This window comes from Petaurus breviceps, unplaced genomic scaffold, assembly GCF_028583685.1.
Source record: "Petaurus breviceps papuanus isolate PSGF00001 unplaced genomic scaffold, PetGlider_PUasm1.0 174, whole genome shotgun sequence".
In the NCBI taxonomy this organism is placed as follows: Eukaryota; Metazoa; Chordata; class Mammalia; order Diprotodontia; family Petauridae; genus Petaurus; species Petaurus breviceps.
The window spans coordinates 42,087,444-42,104,027 of NW_027185761.1; the positions used below are offsets into that span (position 1 = coordinate 42,087,444).

Genomic DNA, 16,584 nt, shown 5'->3' on the forward strand with positions numbered 1-16,584 from the left:
GGTTTACAGTTCCACCCTGTACCTTGTATATGGGGGGAAAAAGGAAAGAAAAACTGCAGAATGTAGCCCTTCCTTAATGTTTTCATTCCTAATCATCATTAGTCTCGTATGAGGGAGTTTTTACCATTGGATGAAGCAGTCATAGTGACATAGTTCAGCAAAAAAGAACCACAATTTTCATTTTTGCTTTGAATCTTTTTTGTATAAAAGCAAAAAGCCTTTTCACAGGTTGCAAAATAATAATATATGACACAAAGCTGGGGTTTTCCCCCACCTAAATGGTGAACTGTTAGGGCAAAACCCTCCAGTTTCCTCCTACAGTAAACATGAAAATTATGATTTCACTCAGAGGGTAATTTTTTTTCCTTCCAGTTTTAATGGCAAGAATCTGCACTTGCTTGTGAAAATGTCAAAAATTGGCCTTGGATCAATTTCTCAAAAATAGTACACACCAAAGAACCTATTTTTTTCCTTTTTCTTTTCTTTTTAGCCCTCATGAAGCAAAATGTGTTTCTTTCTCATGTTGGTTTCCTTTCCACATTCAGGGAAGATAGCAGATACAAACCAGACCTGGAGTATTCTTCATAAAATTAAAGATACTTCATTAATATTGATCTTAACTGCATGTAACAGGATATTAACATTTTAGTAAAATGACGTTATAATTTCACCATCTTATAATAAAATATGTGAGCATTTGGTCAATTGGTGTGGAATTAATCTTGAACCCTGCTAGTGATCTGAGTTACTAACTTGATCTAAATTAATAAACAAATGTTTTTTTCTTTTCCCTTGTACCATATGTTGATCCCAATTACATGGACAGAAAGTGGCAGATTGTCATGTTTCTTAAAGGATTACATACTGTTTTGCATAAGAGAGTACACAAGATGCAGTCATATATGTGGGAAGAAAACATTCTATCCTTTGTGTTTCATAAGGATTTATTTCATTTGCTGCTAACCATTTTTATTTATCTTAATAGAGCTAGGTGAAGTTTAAAATATGTTCTATGAACAACTTCAAAAAGAATCCCTTCCTCTTCCCCCTATTCCCAAATTAAAAACTGTGGTGTTTTGATTCATTCTGAAAGAACTAGAATAGCATAAGGCATCTTGTCTATAATAACTGATTCCCTTTGGGAGAAAAAAAAAGACAGGCCTTTAATGAAATTAGGGTGACTGTAAAACATTAACTAGACACATTCAAGGAGCAGTCTGGTTTCCAAAAACAAAGGGTTATGAGTCATATATAATTCGACATGAAAATAAAATAATACATGTCAAGACTAAGGACATTTAAGAGAATAAGAATGTTTCATCTTTGCTTTTTCCAACAAAGTTTTTCTTGTGAACTTGAAGAACCTAAAAATGACTGGTGTACTGATCAGTTGCTTTCTTGTGACTTGATTGTTTTTTTTTGGTTGATCCTGTATGTCATTCACCATTAAACATATAATAGTTCTTTGTTGGTTTGTCTGTGCTTATTCCTTCTAAGCCCTGTCCCATAATAAAGCATAAGAAATTGGTGCTAATACTATTGACATTCACATTGTGATGTTCTCTTTTGACTTCAGGGTAAGAAGTGACCTTCTGGGGTGGCTGTAACTGAAGATTGCTTTACAGTAACCTAAAAAGGTAAATACATTTAGTCAAATCTATTTAAATCTATAAATACACATGCATACATATGTGTGGGTGTGTAAGGCTGTACCTTGCAAAACTATATCTTGGAAGCATTTTAATTGGATTGGATTGTTTTTCTCTCCATAAATATATATGTGTGTACATATATAGAGAGAGACACAGAAGTGTATATATATATATATGTATATATATGTGTGTGTGTATGTGTATGTATGTATGTATGTATGTATATATCATAGCATATATTTTGGAGCCCTCAAGGGAGAATTGGTCATGAGTGATGACTCCCAGAATCCTTTTTTCTTTTTAAGTGGCATAGCACTTTTACCATTTGAGTTGAATACTAACTTTTTTGTTGTTCTTGTATTGTTGACTCCTGTAGGTTTAAAGTTAGAAAGGACTATTAACATCACAAAAGGTTGTGATTCATAAAACTAACTTGCTGCAAACCAGAGTAACACATGTCAATGTCTGTACTGAAGTGGTGTCATCCAATTGATGCTCATCTGGCTGCTTTATAATCACCTTCTTTCAGAAATTAATAGTCAGTTAAGCACCATAGCAACAAGCAGCACTGATGTAACCGCTGAACAGCGACTGGCAGATAGATCACTGTGATGTCAGTCCTCATTAGCGTTGTTCTTTTGACCTTGCTGGAAAGTAAAATGATAATTTCATTTTAAATTTAGAAATTTTCAGAGCGACTAATATAGCTTGATGAATTAGGGCTAAATTTAATTTTCTTGAGTCTACTTTTAGAGGAAAAATGCATTCTCATTAAAATACAACTATGGACAATATGTTTTTAGCTTCTTGATGCCAAAAATATCTGTCTAGGAAGGGCAGGACTCTTCTTATTATAATTAATATTGTAGTCTATTTCAGTGTCCAAGCTTTAACAGTTTTATTGTACTCACTTGGATTTTGGACCAACTTTTAATTTTCTCTTTTGATATGATAGATTTTTGCTTAATGGATTGAAGAATTTGTTTTCTAGTCAATTAGTCCATATTGTCATTTAACAATTTTTGAGTATGTAAATATTATTTAATTAAAGCCAACATCATATAATGTAGGCATCATAATGTTTGTGAGTTTATGAAATTAGCAGGGAGAACTTTGCTAACAATGAGAATGTTCAGAGGGCGGCTAGGTGGCACAGTGTTATAGAACACTGGCCCTGGAGTCAGGAGGACCCGAGTTCAAATCCAGCTTTAGACACTTAAAAAAAAAAAAAACTAGCTGTGTGACCTTGGGCAAGTCACTTAACCCCAATTGCCTTCCAAAATGCAAAAAAAAAAAAACTTAAAGGGCAGCTAGGTGGCACAATGAATAGATAACCGGTCCTGGAGTCAGGAGGACCTGAGTTCAAATCCAGCCTCAGATACTTAACACAAAAACTGGCTGTGTGACCTTGGGCAAGTCACTTAACCCCAATTGCCCTCTAAAAAGCAAAAAAAAAAAGAGAATATTTTATCTGTACTTTTTTTTTGTATTCAGATTGCCTTGTGAACTGTTCCTAGGCCCCATGGTGGATGCTATTGTTTCTGTTTTTGCTATTGGTTTTTGTTGCTTCTCTCTCTCTCTCTCTCTCTCTCTCTCTCTCGGAGCTTGTGATATGCCCCGGGGTCCCAGGGCCAGTGTTCCCCCCCCCCCCCCCCCCCCTCCCTCTCTCCCTTTCTCTCCCTCCCCTCCCCTCCTCTCCCCTCTTCTTTCTCTTCTCTTCTCTTCTCTTCTCTTCTCTTCTCTTCTCTTCTCTTCTCTTCTCTTCTCTTCTCTTCTCTTCTCTATCTCCTCTTCTCCCCCTCTTTCTCATAAAATTCTGTATCAATGGTGTGGCCTAATGTATACATTCATTCTAGTACATTTGATTTGGACCTAAAGACATGGATTGCCTGCTTTTAATTTCAGTGGCTTTGTTGATCACATTGAATAGTTACTAGATTCTTTAATTCACTTTATGTTGTTAGTCTGTATTTCCTGTGAAAGTTAGGATAAATGTGCAGTGCCAAACAATAGATCAGAAAATGAAAAATGCACTCCGTCACCCCATTGTTATATCAGCACACCACCAAATAATTGTTTTGAATGATTGTTTTTTCTTTTTTTTTATGAGCCTTCACTAGCTGGCCTTTTATCATGTTAAATAGACACAATCCCAGCCACAGACCATTGTCTAAAGGACTTGATATATTCATATATGACCTCTATCTGTAGCACTTTTAATTCAGTTCATTTCAGTGGTCCTACTATGAGCCTACCAAATGAAAGGACAAAGTTAGCTTGGCATACTGGAGAGAGAATTAGGACACATTCTCTGACCTACACTGGCCCTGGGACCCCGGGGCATATCACAAGCTCCCAATACCCTAGGAAACTTTTAAGAGAGGGGTTCTTAATTGTTATTTATTTATTAATTTTTGGTCTGATAAAACTTTTTAGTAATTGAATGAAGGCTATGGATCCCCTCTCAGAACATTTTTTAAATGCATAAAACAAAATATATAGGATTAAAAATGACAGAACCCCAAAGGGAGGCATTTTTAAAAATGCACGAGGAAAAGGAAACAGAAAACTTAGTCCAGAATAGTTAGTATTTCAAGAGTTGAGTAAGTCCTGTGCAAAAAAGGCCTTTTGCTATCCATCAAAGGTCAAGAAACTGGGCCTTACTGTCGGTCCTTAAGAAGAAGTGGATTTCACATCCAAGAAAATTCTCTGAAAATCCATTGCTCTAGATTTGAAATCTGGGAATCATTAGCAGTAAGTGTAGATACCACGAAATGTGCTTATGAAAGGTATGGGAGCAACTAGTTGTATTTACAAAAGTTGCCAGGCAAATTCAGAAAACCAGATGAGGCCATTTTTCAAATTTAGACTTAAAGGCCTGAGTAGTCATAAATAACAGTGATCATACTTGCTAGTGATATAACAATTTTCTTCCAAGGAGATCCGAGCAGTTTATAAAATGTGTCTCCTGGACAGCCTTTCTGTGAGGTGGTTGGCATGTATTATTATCCCCACTTTACAGAATGGGAAAGTAGGCATACAGATATCAAATAACTTCCCCAAGGTCATGCAGAGCATCAGGAGGAGCCTACCTGGCCCTGTCTGCAAGAGTATCTTTGCCACTGTGTAGCAGAAGCCTTCGTGATTTAAGGCAACAATGTCAACATTTTCTTACCGTGGTTTTTTTTTTTTTTTTGGTGATTCTTTTTTTTTCCCCTTAGGAGCTTGCATTGTTAAAAATATAATCCAACTTGCAAATTTCATCATTTTTAGGATATCCATAATGATGCTGCAAGTTAATGATATTCTGTAAAGACTATGAAAGAATGCAAAGAGTAACCTTAAAATTATTTGTGTTCTAAAACTTCACATTTTATATTTTTGCTAAATTTTTTCTGTATTTGTACTTTTTAAATTTCAAAAAAGTGTTAAAAATGGAATCAGCATATGCTGATTCTGCTAAATGATTCTCTTAAGTTCTTTTTCTCTCTCTGTCTTTCACTCTTAGTGTTTTTGTCAATAAACTTAGAGGAACTTTATTAACTGATATATTCTATGCATACATTTCTATGCAAGGCAAATATTTGGCTTTGTGTTAAATAAGCTTTTTAGCCATTTAAAATATGGAGTTATTTTGAAACAAAAGTATTTATGGAAATAAAATACTTTAAAAGAACACTCCTAAATCCAGTCTATTCTAGCTGATAACTTTGCAACAATTGGAATCATTGTTATCCTAGAATGAATGGGGGGGGGGGGGAGAACCCCACTGGTTTATCTGTAAAAATGGAGTCCCAAATATAGAGTCAAGACACAAAGTTGATTCATTTTAGGTGACATCTAAAATGTGCTACTGTTTTGCATTTTGAGAAATGATTAATGGATCAATCAATTCAGTGAAACAGCTTATTTGAGTGATTTGTTTTTCCCCTGCTGAAATGATTGGTTACTTGACTGATCTGACCCAGTCAGTTTGTTATTTTGGCACAGTGTACATCCTTACATTGAACTCGCTTGGTAGTTTATTTTTTCCATCAGGTTCTGTTGTGTGATCACCTAAGACATTTTGCTAAAACTTGTTTTTTATAACCTCAGGGGAACTAATTCCTGGGCCCCGTGGAAGAGTGCCAACATTTCACTGCTGGTTGAAGGTATAGGCAAAGAAAGCCAAGATAAAGATAATCGTAGCATGTGTGTGTGTGTGTGTGTGTGTGTGTGTGTGTGTGTGTGTGTGTGTGTGCTTTAGATATCTCAATGCTCGGCACCCGAACAGTTAAACTTCAGCATTGAAATGTTTGCATTTTAAGTTAGCTGTTGTTAAACATTGTTAACCATCATGCTAAACTCAGTTACTCTGTAAACAAGAGCTGTCTCTCTTGAATGTTAGTTGCAAAAAAAAAATGAATTAAAATATTGGTTTTCGGAGAAATATGCTCAATAGTGTTTTCAAGCAGAAGTCATTTGTTGAAATGTACATGAAGGCATATTTGGTAGTAAAGATAAATATTTGCAGCAATTATAAAGTAGCCATATTTTACACAGTGAACAATCAGCAATACCAAACCATATGACAAAAAGGGTTTTCGTGGTAAAAGGAAAAATGCTGGATATCTTCACTTTCCTTCTATCAGTCAAAGTCATATGTGTGAGCTTGCCCTTTCTGTATACACTAGGCAAAAGTACTAGATCTGAGATCTTGTACTTATGGGGTCCTTGGTAACAAAAATTATATGGGGAAATGCACTTTCTTTGACCAGGAAGTCAGTATTTTCCTCTGTGAACAATTTTAATATCCATATCCTCACAAATTGGAAGTGAATCTACTTGTGCCAGAGCAGGCATGGTATGCTTGTACATGACTTATTTTTGTCTTACAAATTTCAGCGATGATTTTTATTATGAGGAAAAACAATTAATGTAATTGTAAATTATTCTTCTCTTTACACTTCAGTTCTGAAAGCAAATGAAATCTTAAGTCTTTAGCAAAAGTGTTTTTACATAATAAAAGTGTTGCCTAAACTTGACTTTCTACTTGTGAAATCTAACTGCCATATAATTAATGGAACTGAATATGTAATCAAGGAAGAAACCCATAGGTAAACAAGAAAGAATTCATTTAGCTTTTAGAACTGATATGCAAACAGAAGGATTATTTGAGTCTACTAACTATTCTTCCTTGACTGTGGATATAAATTCCCTTTTAACTTATTTTAGCCTACTGAATCACAAGAAATAGTTTTAATTAATTTTGCCTCTTTGTTCAAATGAAATTTTAAAGAAAACCTGTTTTTCCTTTTACATTTGAGGCATTACATGTAAGAAGATACTACCCAGAAAAAAAAGTTAAAATAAGAATAGGGAAGAATTTGTGATTTTTCTTAATTTAGGTCTTGTAGTTGTGTTTTTTAGTAGTGGAAGTGAAGCTAAAGTTATTGGGAAAATTGTGTTGTTGTTTTTTTCTTAAGAAGGGTTCTTAAATCAATTTAAGCTTATTGTTGGTGACAGTGTTTTATTTTGTCCTTTGATCGTTTCAGTACATACTGTCTTGATGCTGTAAGACTTTCTCCATACTAAAGAAGGATACTTTTTTTTTTATTGCTGGCCCCGTCTTGATTTTGAGTATCCATTATCATTGCTTCCTAGTGGCTGTTAGATTGTCTGGTCACATTGTCCACAGCTTGGGCTTATTGCATGAAATTGAATTTTCCATGCTGAGGGTTAGTTGACTTTGCACAAGATTCTTTGCCTAGTTTGAGCAGAATATGAGAAAACATATTCTGCAGTGGAAATGACTAAACGGAATGTTCTGATGCTGCTGTAGGGGGATCAACTGAAATCTGGCTTTTGCCACTTGTCCTGCCTACATATGAGGATATAATCTCATTTTATTTATCTACATGTAAAATTATTTGAAAATAGTTCTGCTAATTTCAAATAATTAACAGTTGGTTGAATTCCATATAATATTCTAACACCTTTCCTAAAGTTGTCAAAAACTTCTTCATTTTCTCCATTAAAGTAGCTCCTCCTGCCATGCTTCCCACCTGAGCCACCATACTTCTCATTCTCTATTAGTAGTGTATACATGTTCCCTTTAAGTAGTAGGAATGGGTTTGTATCAGTCCATCTAGATTCTCTTACTTGGTCCTCTTACATGGGATGAACAGCATGCAGTGGTGAGACAACTGGAGGGTGAAGACTCAGCCTGTGGCCATCTGGGGATAGGACATACAGACTCATTCGTGCTCTCATTAGCACCATGCCCTAACTTACTAAGCTGACTGTTCAGAGAGCACCTATGATCCAAAACATTCAGTCATCAAAGCCCTTTGCTCCCTACATCTGCCCTCCCTTCCCTGGCCACCCTCTGAGCTTAGTTAATGGGACTGTGAACCAGGGCAAGGCCCTCTTTCACGCATGCTGAGCTTCGCAGAACAAACACAGAAAGCTCACCTGGGCAGTAGTGCTGGGAAACTAAGCTTGGCATAGTTCCAAAGGAACTCCACTCACTGGAACCTGGGTTCTTTCTGCATACATGCCATGTAGCAGCAAGCCATCACATTACTGGTTGTGGGGAGCAGGACAATGTAATAGAAAAGCATGTAATCATGGAAAAATTAATGGGTATTTTTTAAATTCTACTATTGAACAAAGGACCAGGGGCACAGTTGATAATGATATTAATTCCTCATGAGGTGTTTTACAGATAGTGACTTGGTGGTCCATTATGTTTACTCCTCAACTTGTCAGGATACTTATGGTCATTGGAAACAGGTGAAGCACATGGCTTCATGCCATTTTCATGCCACACATTTTAGGCAATCCCTTGGTTGAAAGAATAGGTGGGTACCTATGAAAAATCAGAACTGCACACTCCTAGGACATGCTGGAAGATAGAATTAGGATTCCAGAGTGTCCTGACAGACTGTAACAAAGAACTGAGTAAAATAAGGAGTTTAATTTGAATAAATGTAAAACCCCATACTTAGGTTCAAAAATTCAACCAAACAGGTGGGAGATAGTAGAGCTATTGGGCAGAACAAACTGGCTTTTCATGGACTGCTGTCTTGACTTCAGTCATCAATATAACATAGAAATCAAAATATCTAACATAATTTCAGGCTACTTTAACAAATTCCCTAAAGTAGAAAAGGGAATGTATGATAATCCTATCATACTCTGCCCTTGGCAAGCCTTATATTATACTCTAAGACCCTGGAAGACCATTTGTCAGGAATTTTATAGACAGGTTTGAGTTCCAGCTACAGATAGGGATTAAACTACATGACCCCAAAGATCTCTTATCTAAAAATTTATGATTGTAAGATATTATAGGCTATATCTTTCATTAAACAACCCTTACTTGAAGCAAGAATTTCTCCTATGAAATCTCCAAGTGGTCTTTCAGCCTCTTCTTGAAGACTTCCAGAGATGGGTAACTTGCTGTCATGTGAACTAAGCCCAGTCCGTTTTTTGTAACCTCTGAATATTAAGAAGTTCTTTTTTTTTTTTTAAAGGACGTTTTTCTTTAACTCTTCTACAGTTTCCTCCCATTGCTCGGAGTTTTGTCCTAAGAGGCCATACAGAATGAATATCCATAACACCCTTTCAAATACTTAACAACATTTCTTTCCCATTATAGCTCCTCATATGGCTGAGGACAAGTGATTGTCTCTTCTAAGCTTTTTCCATGCTCAACACCCCTGCTTCCTTCAAGTGATTACTGCTATACTTCCCCTCACTATCCTTAGCACTTTCTTTTTATATGACCCTTGACCTTCCTACTTATAATGTGGTATGTAGAACTGGAAATAATTTAAATGTAGTTTGACTTGGGCAGAATATGATGGAGTTAGCATGCCTATTCTTCCTTCCCTCATCCTGGCTCTTATCAAATATTACCCAAGACAAGCTTTTTAGGACTACTTTATACTTTTGACCCATATTCAGATTCTACTTGATATTCTAATTAAAAAAAATCTTTTTCCATTTATATAACTGTGTCTGTGTATACACACATGTATGTACATACACACATATATATGTACACACATATAGGCTATACATATACAATCATATTCAATACAGTTGTGTATATATGCACACAGTTGTATATCTCTCTCACTATATATATATATATATATATACCTTACTTTACATACTTTCACAATATTATACATCAGGATATGTAATATTGTTACTGTTTGTCTTTTCTAAGAGTGAAGATGGATATATTCAAATACATTCATACTTACTGTCTTACCCTCAAACAATTGGAAAATATATTATTTGTAAAATGTTCAACCCTGTGGTGGTTAGGCTTGAGTGTATGAGACTGAGCAAGGCTAACTGGACCATATGGGAATTGTACTTGTGACATTGGAACCATCAGCGCCATTCTCTACTCAGGTGGTTTTGTAAAACATCTTTAATAAATGTCTAGGACTGATTTATTGATGTTCCCATATAACTCTGGTATTTTGTTCTTAATCATGCAATAAGAATGTGGCTTGGTGGTTAGTCTATGACTCTAGACTGAAAAAAAGTATTAGTTTGATCCTTCGCCACACTGCTTTTCTCAGCTCTTAGACCATACTAATATATGTAGTCTTTGAAGGGTTCACTATCTGCACAGGTTAACTAAGAAGATCAAAGACTGTTCACTTTACCAAAAATTCTGAAACACTATTGATCCTTTTCAAGATTACTAGGCTTGTCCCAAATACATAAGTGCCTAGGAAAGTATAGCTAAATTAAACCAGAATACATCTTTCCCTAGATATGGAATGCAGTTAAGGTAGCTTTAGATAGGAAAGCAGTCTCTTGAATTTCTTTTAAGAAGACTTTTGTGATTTCAGCATATCACATATATGCCACTATTTCCACTTGTTCAGTAGTATTAAAATTAAGTTGAAACATTTAAAATAATCCTTTGGCACTTAGTGGCTGCATTTCCCACTGCAACATGATATAACATATCGCATTAGCATTAATAACAAAATTTCAGATTGCCATCTAAAAGGCATTAAATTGCAAAGTATTGCTCCTCTCTCATCAGTATTTTCACTTGGGATTTCCCCACTTCTCCAACTTAGTTTTCAATATCTGTGATAAGAATTCTGTGCCCTTTTAACAGAGGGCTAGTTCTAATTTTATATTTGCATTTTTTTAAATTTTAGGAGCACAACATAATTCCATCATTACTCCCATTGCAAGCCGTTGATTTCACTGGTTTATAATTTAGTCACCAAAATTTACTTTGGTTGCTTTTGATCTTTTGATCAGAAGGTTGTGTGTATATGTGTGTGTGTGTGTGTGTGTGTGTGTGTGTGTGTGAATTTGGATGTATTTAGAACTTTGAGGTTATAAAAATGAACTTCTTAGTTTCCTATTTCTGGGATTTTCAGGGGTGAATACCTTAAAAGATTATTTTCCAGAACTTGTAATAACAATCAATATCTGTTTGTCACACTCCTGTGTGCTTTTTGGAAGATTGGAAAACAAAGCAAAACAAATGAAGCTGAAGACATGGCCCTTGCTTGTAAAGACAGTACAATTTAATTATCTAGTTGCAGATACATCTATTTTCTTCAGGGCTGACGGTTGTAGAACTTGTCCCATCTAGATCTTATCCAAAACCTAAACCACCAATCAAGTCCCACTTGAGAAAGAATCAGATTATTCTCTTCCTTTCTTTTCTTCCCATCTGTCTTCTCATTTTATGGTCAGTTAGCAAAATTAAAGTACAACATGAAAGCTAATGGTATTGCAGTTGTTAATAATTAGATGCAGAAAAAGTTGAAAATTAAATCAGACTGCACTGCACATATTTTAAACTCCTGTTCATAAAGTATTTCCTCAGTGGGGCAGGATGCTCCTGCCTCACTGATGTTTATTGTAGAAAACTTTTTTTAAAAAATTATTTTTAGCTTTCCATCTTTACTTTTGTAAGATTTTGAGTTCCAGATTTTCTCCCCTCCCTCCTACACCTCCTCCCCAAGATGGCATGCAATCTGATATAGGCTATACATATATAATCATATTAAATACAGTTCCACATTAGTAATATTGTGAAAGAAGAATCAGAACAAAAGGGAAAAACCATGAGAAAGAAAAAAACAAACAGAAAGAGAAAATAGTATGCTTTGATCTGCATTCAGACTTCTTTCTCTGAGTGTGGATAGCATTTTCCATCATGAGTCTTTTGGAATTGTCTTACATCATTGTTTTGCTGAGAAGAGCTAAGTCTGTCACAGTTGGTCATCGAACAATGTTGCTGTTACTGTGTACAGTGTTCTCCCGGTTCTGTTCACTTCACTCAGCATCAGTTCATGCCAGTCTTTCCAGATTTTTTTCAGAAATTTGCCTGTTCATCATTTCTTATGGAACAACAGTATTCCATTACTTTCATATACCACAGCTTATTCAGCCATTTCCCAGTTAATGGGTATCCCCTTGATTTCCAATTCTTTGCCACCACACACAAAAAAAGCTGCTATAAATATTTTTTGCACATGTGGGTCCTTTTTCCTTTTCTGTGACCTCTTTGGGATACAGACCTAGTAGTGGTAGTGCCAGATCAAAGCACTTTGGGCACAGTTCCAAATTGCTCTCCAGAAAGTTTGGATCTGTTCACAACTTATTGTGGAAAACTTTGAAATTTACAAATGTGTTTAGGTATGAAAAAGACGAGGTAGGCTTCCCACCTCTGCTGCAATACCTCATCAAAGTGGGGGTGGGGAAGAGAAGGGACTCCTTATCTCCTTTCCTCTGGTCACAAAGAGTTGGACTTGACCTAAAATGGCTGGAAAACAATAAAACCCTCTGTGGTTTGACCTTACTCAACTCAACCCAACTCAGTCCAGTTCAGTTAACTGGTTAAACACCAGCTCTCTGCTCAACACTGAGTTAGGCACTGCCAACCAAATTCAAACAGGTCCTGTAAACTTATGTTTTACTGGGTGAATAAACATGATATAAAAGAATTCCAAAATAATATGTATTGCATAAATACTAAATAATTTGGGGGATAGCAGATAAGAACTAATCATTTTGGGGGGCAGGTAGAATCAGGAAAGGCTTTTTGTGGGAAGTGGCATGTAAGTTGAGCCTTAAGGGAATTTATTGGTTCCAAAAGGCAGAAGTAAGGAAGGACGGCCTTGTAGGCATGAAGGACAGCCTGAGAGAAGTTATGGAGACTGGAGTACTGTATACCGGCAAGAGGAAGCATCTTGGTTTGGCTTGAAAGTCAGATGAGGCAAGGGAAAGGAATGAGTTATTCACCTAGTGTGCTAGGCTGGAGACAGATTTTGGAAAGGCTTTAGATGTCATGTGGAGATATTTGTATTTAAAGGGAGCCACTGCATTTTTACATACTAGAAGTGATTGGACCTGGACTTTAGGAAGCTTGGTTTGGCAGCTGGATGTAGGAGAGAATGAGCAACTTTCTTTTCCCCCGCCTCCTTTCTCTACCTGCTGAACTAGAACAGAAGGGAGAAGGAGTCTATACAGAGTCCCAGCTCTGTACCCTAGGGTATCAGACAGGTAGTAGGGAAGGAGGCATTTCTGCTCATGTGGAGCCAGGTTGGAAGAAAAAAAGGTAAGATATCAATGGAGAATCACTGGTTCTGTGTGAATACTGGACATGTTTGCTCTTGTAAGTTTTTTAACTTCCTCTAATTGATCACAGAGAGGAGGAGTTTGGAAAGTGGAACTGTGTATTTCCTTTCTCTTGTTTCATCCATTTCAGTTATTAAATTCCAACTGTTTACCCTGTTAGACAAGTATGAGTTTTCAGAATGGAGAAGGAATGTCTTACTTAACCATCCCAGCCTGCTGTACTGTCTGTTTGACGTTTACCCACTCTAAGAGTTCTTCTTTTGAAAAATGAGATAATCTTGCATTTCACTGCAAAATCTCTGTCTCAATGGATTTCAAAGCATGGACATTTTAAATCTAAAATAAATTCTTTATACCTGTGACATGGTATTACCTAATTGTACCTTACCAGTGAGGAAAATAAAAACAAAACAGTGAGTGACTTTCCCAAGGTCTAACAGTAAAAGCCATATGGAACTGAGAACAAATCTAGGCATCCTGATGCCAAGTCTGATTCCATCCCCAGACCTTAAGATACCCTCTTCATCGTAAGACTCTGAATTGAGCCCTCTGGAGTGATGAAATGTATGCTGATACTGGAGGAGGATGTGATAGTAATGGCAATTAAAGATTCCCCTGTATTGGCTTGGTTTTCAAATTGATTGTGTTAAAACCCAGAGTTTGTTAATCCCACCTGTGGGATGGGCTTGTTGATGTGAAAAGAAAGTCTAATCCCACCTGTGGGATGGACTTGTTGATGTGAAAAGAGAGTCCTGAACTGGGAGGAGCTGGTGAGGTAGATTTGGAGAGACACTAGAGAGAGGCGGAAGATCTTTTTGGAAGCAGCACCTCGTGGAGAGAGAGAGACTAAGAGAATTGCTGGTGGCCTCTTTGAATTGCCCTGGACTTTTGAGACCTGCCCCCTGAGCTGCCAAGGACTGAGGAGACATGGCTGTTTTGCTGGTACTTTGTCTGTTTTGATGTTGTTTTGCCAGATTTGTCCACTGGTGAAAGACAGTCCTTTTGTTGAAGAAGTCCTGGAACCTGGCATTTGGTTAAGAAGCCCTGAGACTGTCCTGCAGACAGAGAGTGAATACTGTCCACTGGTGAGGGACAGTACTGTTGTTGCAGGGGTCTGGAGACTGTCCTGCAGACAGAGTGAATACTGTCCACTGGTAAAGGACAGTGCTGTTGTTGCAGGGGTCTGGGAACCTTTCTGTTGGTTCGGAAGCCCTGAAGAAGGATTTTCTTGTTGTATGTTTACAGAAATCCTGGGAGAGGGCTTTGCTAATGTGTTCAGGGGTTCTAGGACTGTTCTACAGACAGAGGACGAATTCATGAAGGGACTGGCAATGTATCTTATGGCCTTGCTAAGCCTTGTCTCCCCAGGAACTAAGATTGCTGAGAACTTGCCTCCTGTCAAGATGAAGAAAAGAGCTCCATTTGGGTATTAAGTGCTGTGTTTAAACTTGATGTAACTCTGGGGTAGATTCAATTGTGATCCAGGGGTGGGGAACTTTTGACCTTATGTTTGGAAACTAATCTCCATTTGAGAAGAGGGGCTTTGTGGTGGACTTAATTAAGGTATAGCCTAGGGGTGGAGAAGTATTTAGAACTGGGACTTTGTAATTGATTGAATGATTGGAAGGTCCTAGGGTGGGGTAGTACTTGAAGATTATTTAATCACACTTAGTAAATGCTGTATTTTGAATGATGTCATGTTTTGATCTTCTCTGTTCTTGGTTTGTCACTGAATAAAATAGAGAGCACCTATGCTGGTATTCTGAACCTTGGGAAGTTGCCTTTCTTTTGGCATTACATTACAGAGGATAGATACTTAATCTTTAAATTATCTTCTCCCCAACCACCTCACAAAAGAAGGCTATAGATAAGGAGCAGTATCACCTCAAACTCTTGACCTCTGGGACTGATTTTTTTTAGTATAGTTGAAGGTTAAAATCAGACCCTTAACTATACGCCCACATGGAGTCTAGTACTCCAGTTATTAAAGGCCATGCAGGAAAAATTCAGGCACTTCTGAGTTGAGAGTGAAAGGTCTGGGAGCTCATAAGCTTTTTAGAATCTAAACCATGTGACGGAAATAGTGTCAGGAAGGCTTTCCTAGGCTGTTCATGAGATTCATTGGCTTTAATGTTATCTTATTATAGAACTCATACATAGAAACTACATTAACAGAGCATTAGGCTTGTGACCCAAACCATCCAAGTCAAGGGAAAAGATGTTTTTCTTTTTTTCTTTTTTCTCTTCAAATGCTGACAGATGCACCCATAGATTCCCCATACTCAATGAATGGGGCAAGGTCTTCCCTTCTTCTATAAATGAAGTGTGTGTGTGTGTGTGTGTGTGTGTGTGTGTGTATACACACACTTAAAAAAATAGGAGATGCAGAGAGAAATGTCATTTCCTACAGCAAAAACCTAATTTGAAGTCAGAAAGAGACTAGCCAACAGTGTGGTATTGGCTAAAGCAGTGATTTGATTCCAGAGTACCTCGGAGTTCCCAAAGAAGTCTGGCATCATAGCAAGAGAGCCTTGGAGTCAGGAAGACTTAAGGTCAAGTCTGGCTTCTCACACATACTCAACTTACCTCTCAGTCCCCCCAAGCAACCCTCCAAAACAGTGGTCCTTTATTTCCCCCTTTTTTCATCTTGTCACGGACCCCTTTGTCAGTTTAGTGGAGGAAGCCTCTGCACCCCTTCTGAGAACGTTTAAAAAAATACAAAAAGGGGGCGGCCAGGTGGTGCAGTGAGTAAGAGTGCCGGCCCCAGAGTTGGGAGACCTGGGATCAGTTCCAGCCTCAGATACTTCACACCCACACCCAGATAAAAAAGAAAAACAAACTGGCCATGTAACCTTGAGCAAATTACTTAACCTCAATTGCTTTATAAAAATAAAAATAAAAAAAATAAAAAGATACAAAAATTACATAAGATTACAAAGTAAACCAATAGTAAATGAAGCTATCAAAGTATTTTTTTCAAAAGGTTCATGGGATATCTGCTTAAGCATTACTGGTCTAAATTTAGTGTACATAACAGTTACTCAGCAACATCAATAACGGGGATCTCCTCATCCTTCTCTATACATGTCAGTCCCCACTCAGATGGAAAGGGGGACAAAAATACCATATATAAGGATCTCTATGGATCTCATCTTGACTTAGAAAAGCACATATTTACGTGTTTCCTTTTTTTTTTATCAATACATCCACACATTCAAATCAGATAGAAGCTTGATTTTCATCTGGTTTGGCCTAACTTGAGAGACATGACCAGAGCCCAGCTGGTTGGCCACCACATGTTGGACACCTCTGC

The 16,584-nt window shown here is 37.1% G+C and overlaps 1 protein-coding gene across 9 annotated transcripts in view; it reads left to right on the forward strand.

Annotated features, from left to right (window-relative positions):
- The window catches only part of FOXP1 (forkhead box P1), a 689,298-nt gene that overhangs the window by 313,268 nt on the left and 359,446 nt on the right, over positions 1-16,584 (forward strand). For all 9 annotated transcript variants that reach the window (XM_069084104.1, XM_069084103.1, XM_069084105.1 and 6 more), the window contains one exon: positions 1,577-1,637. The gene's annotated coding sequence lies outside the window, so the exon portion shown is untranslated. The remainder of the gene's footprint in view (positions 1-1,576; positions 1,638-16,584) is intronic.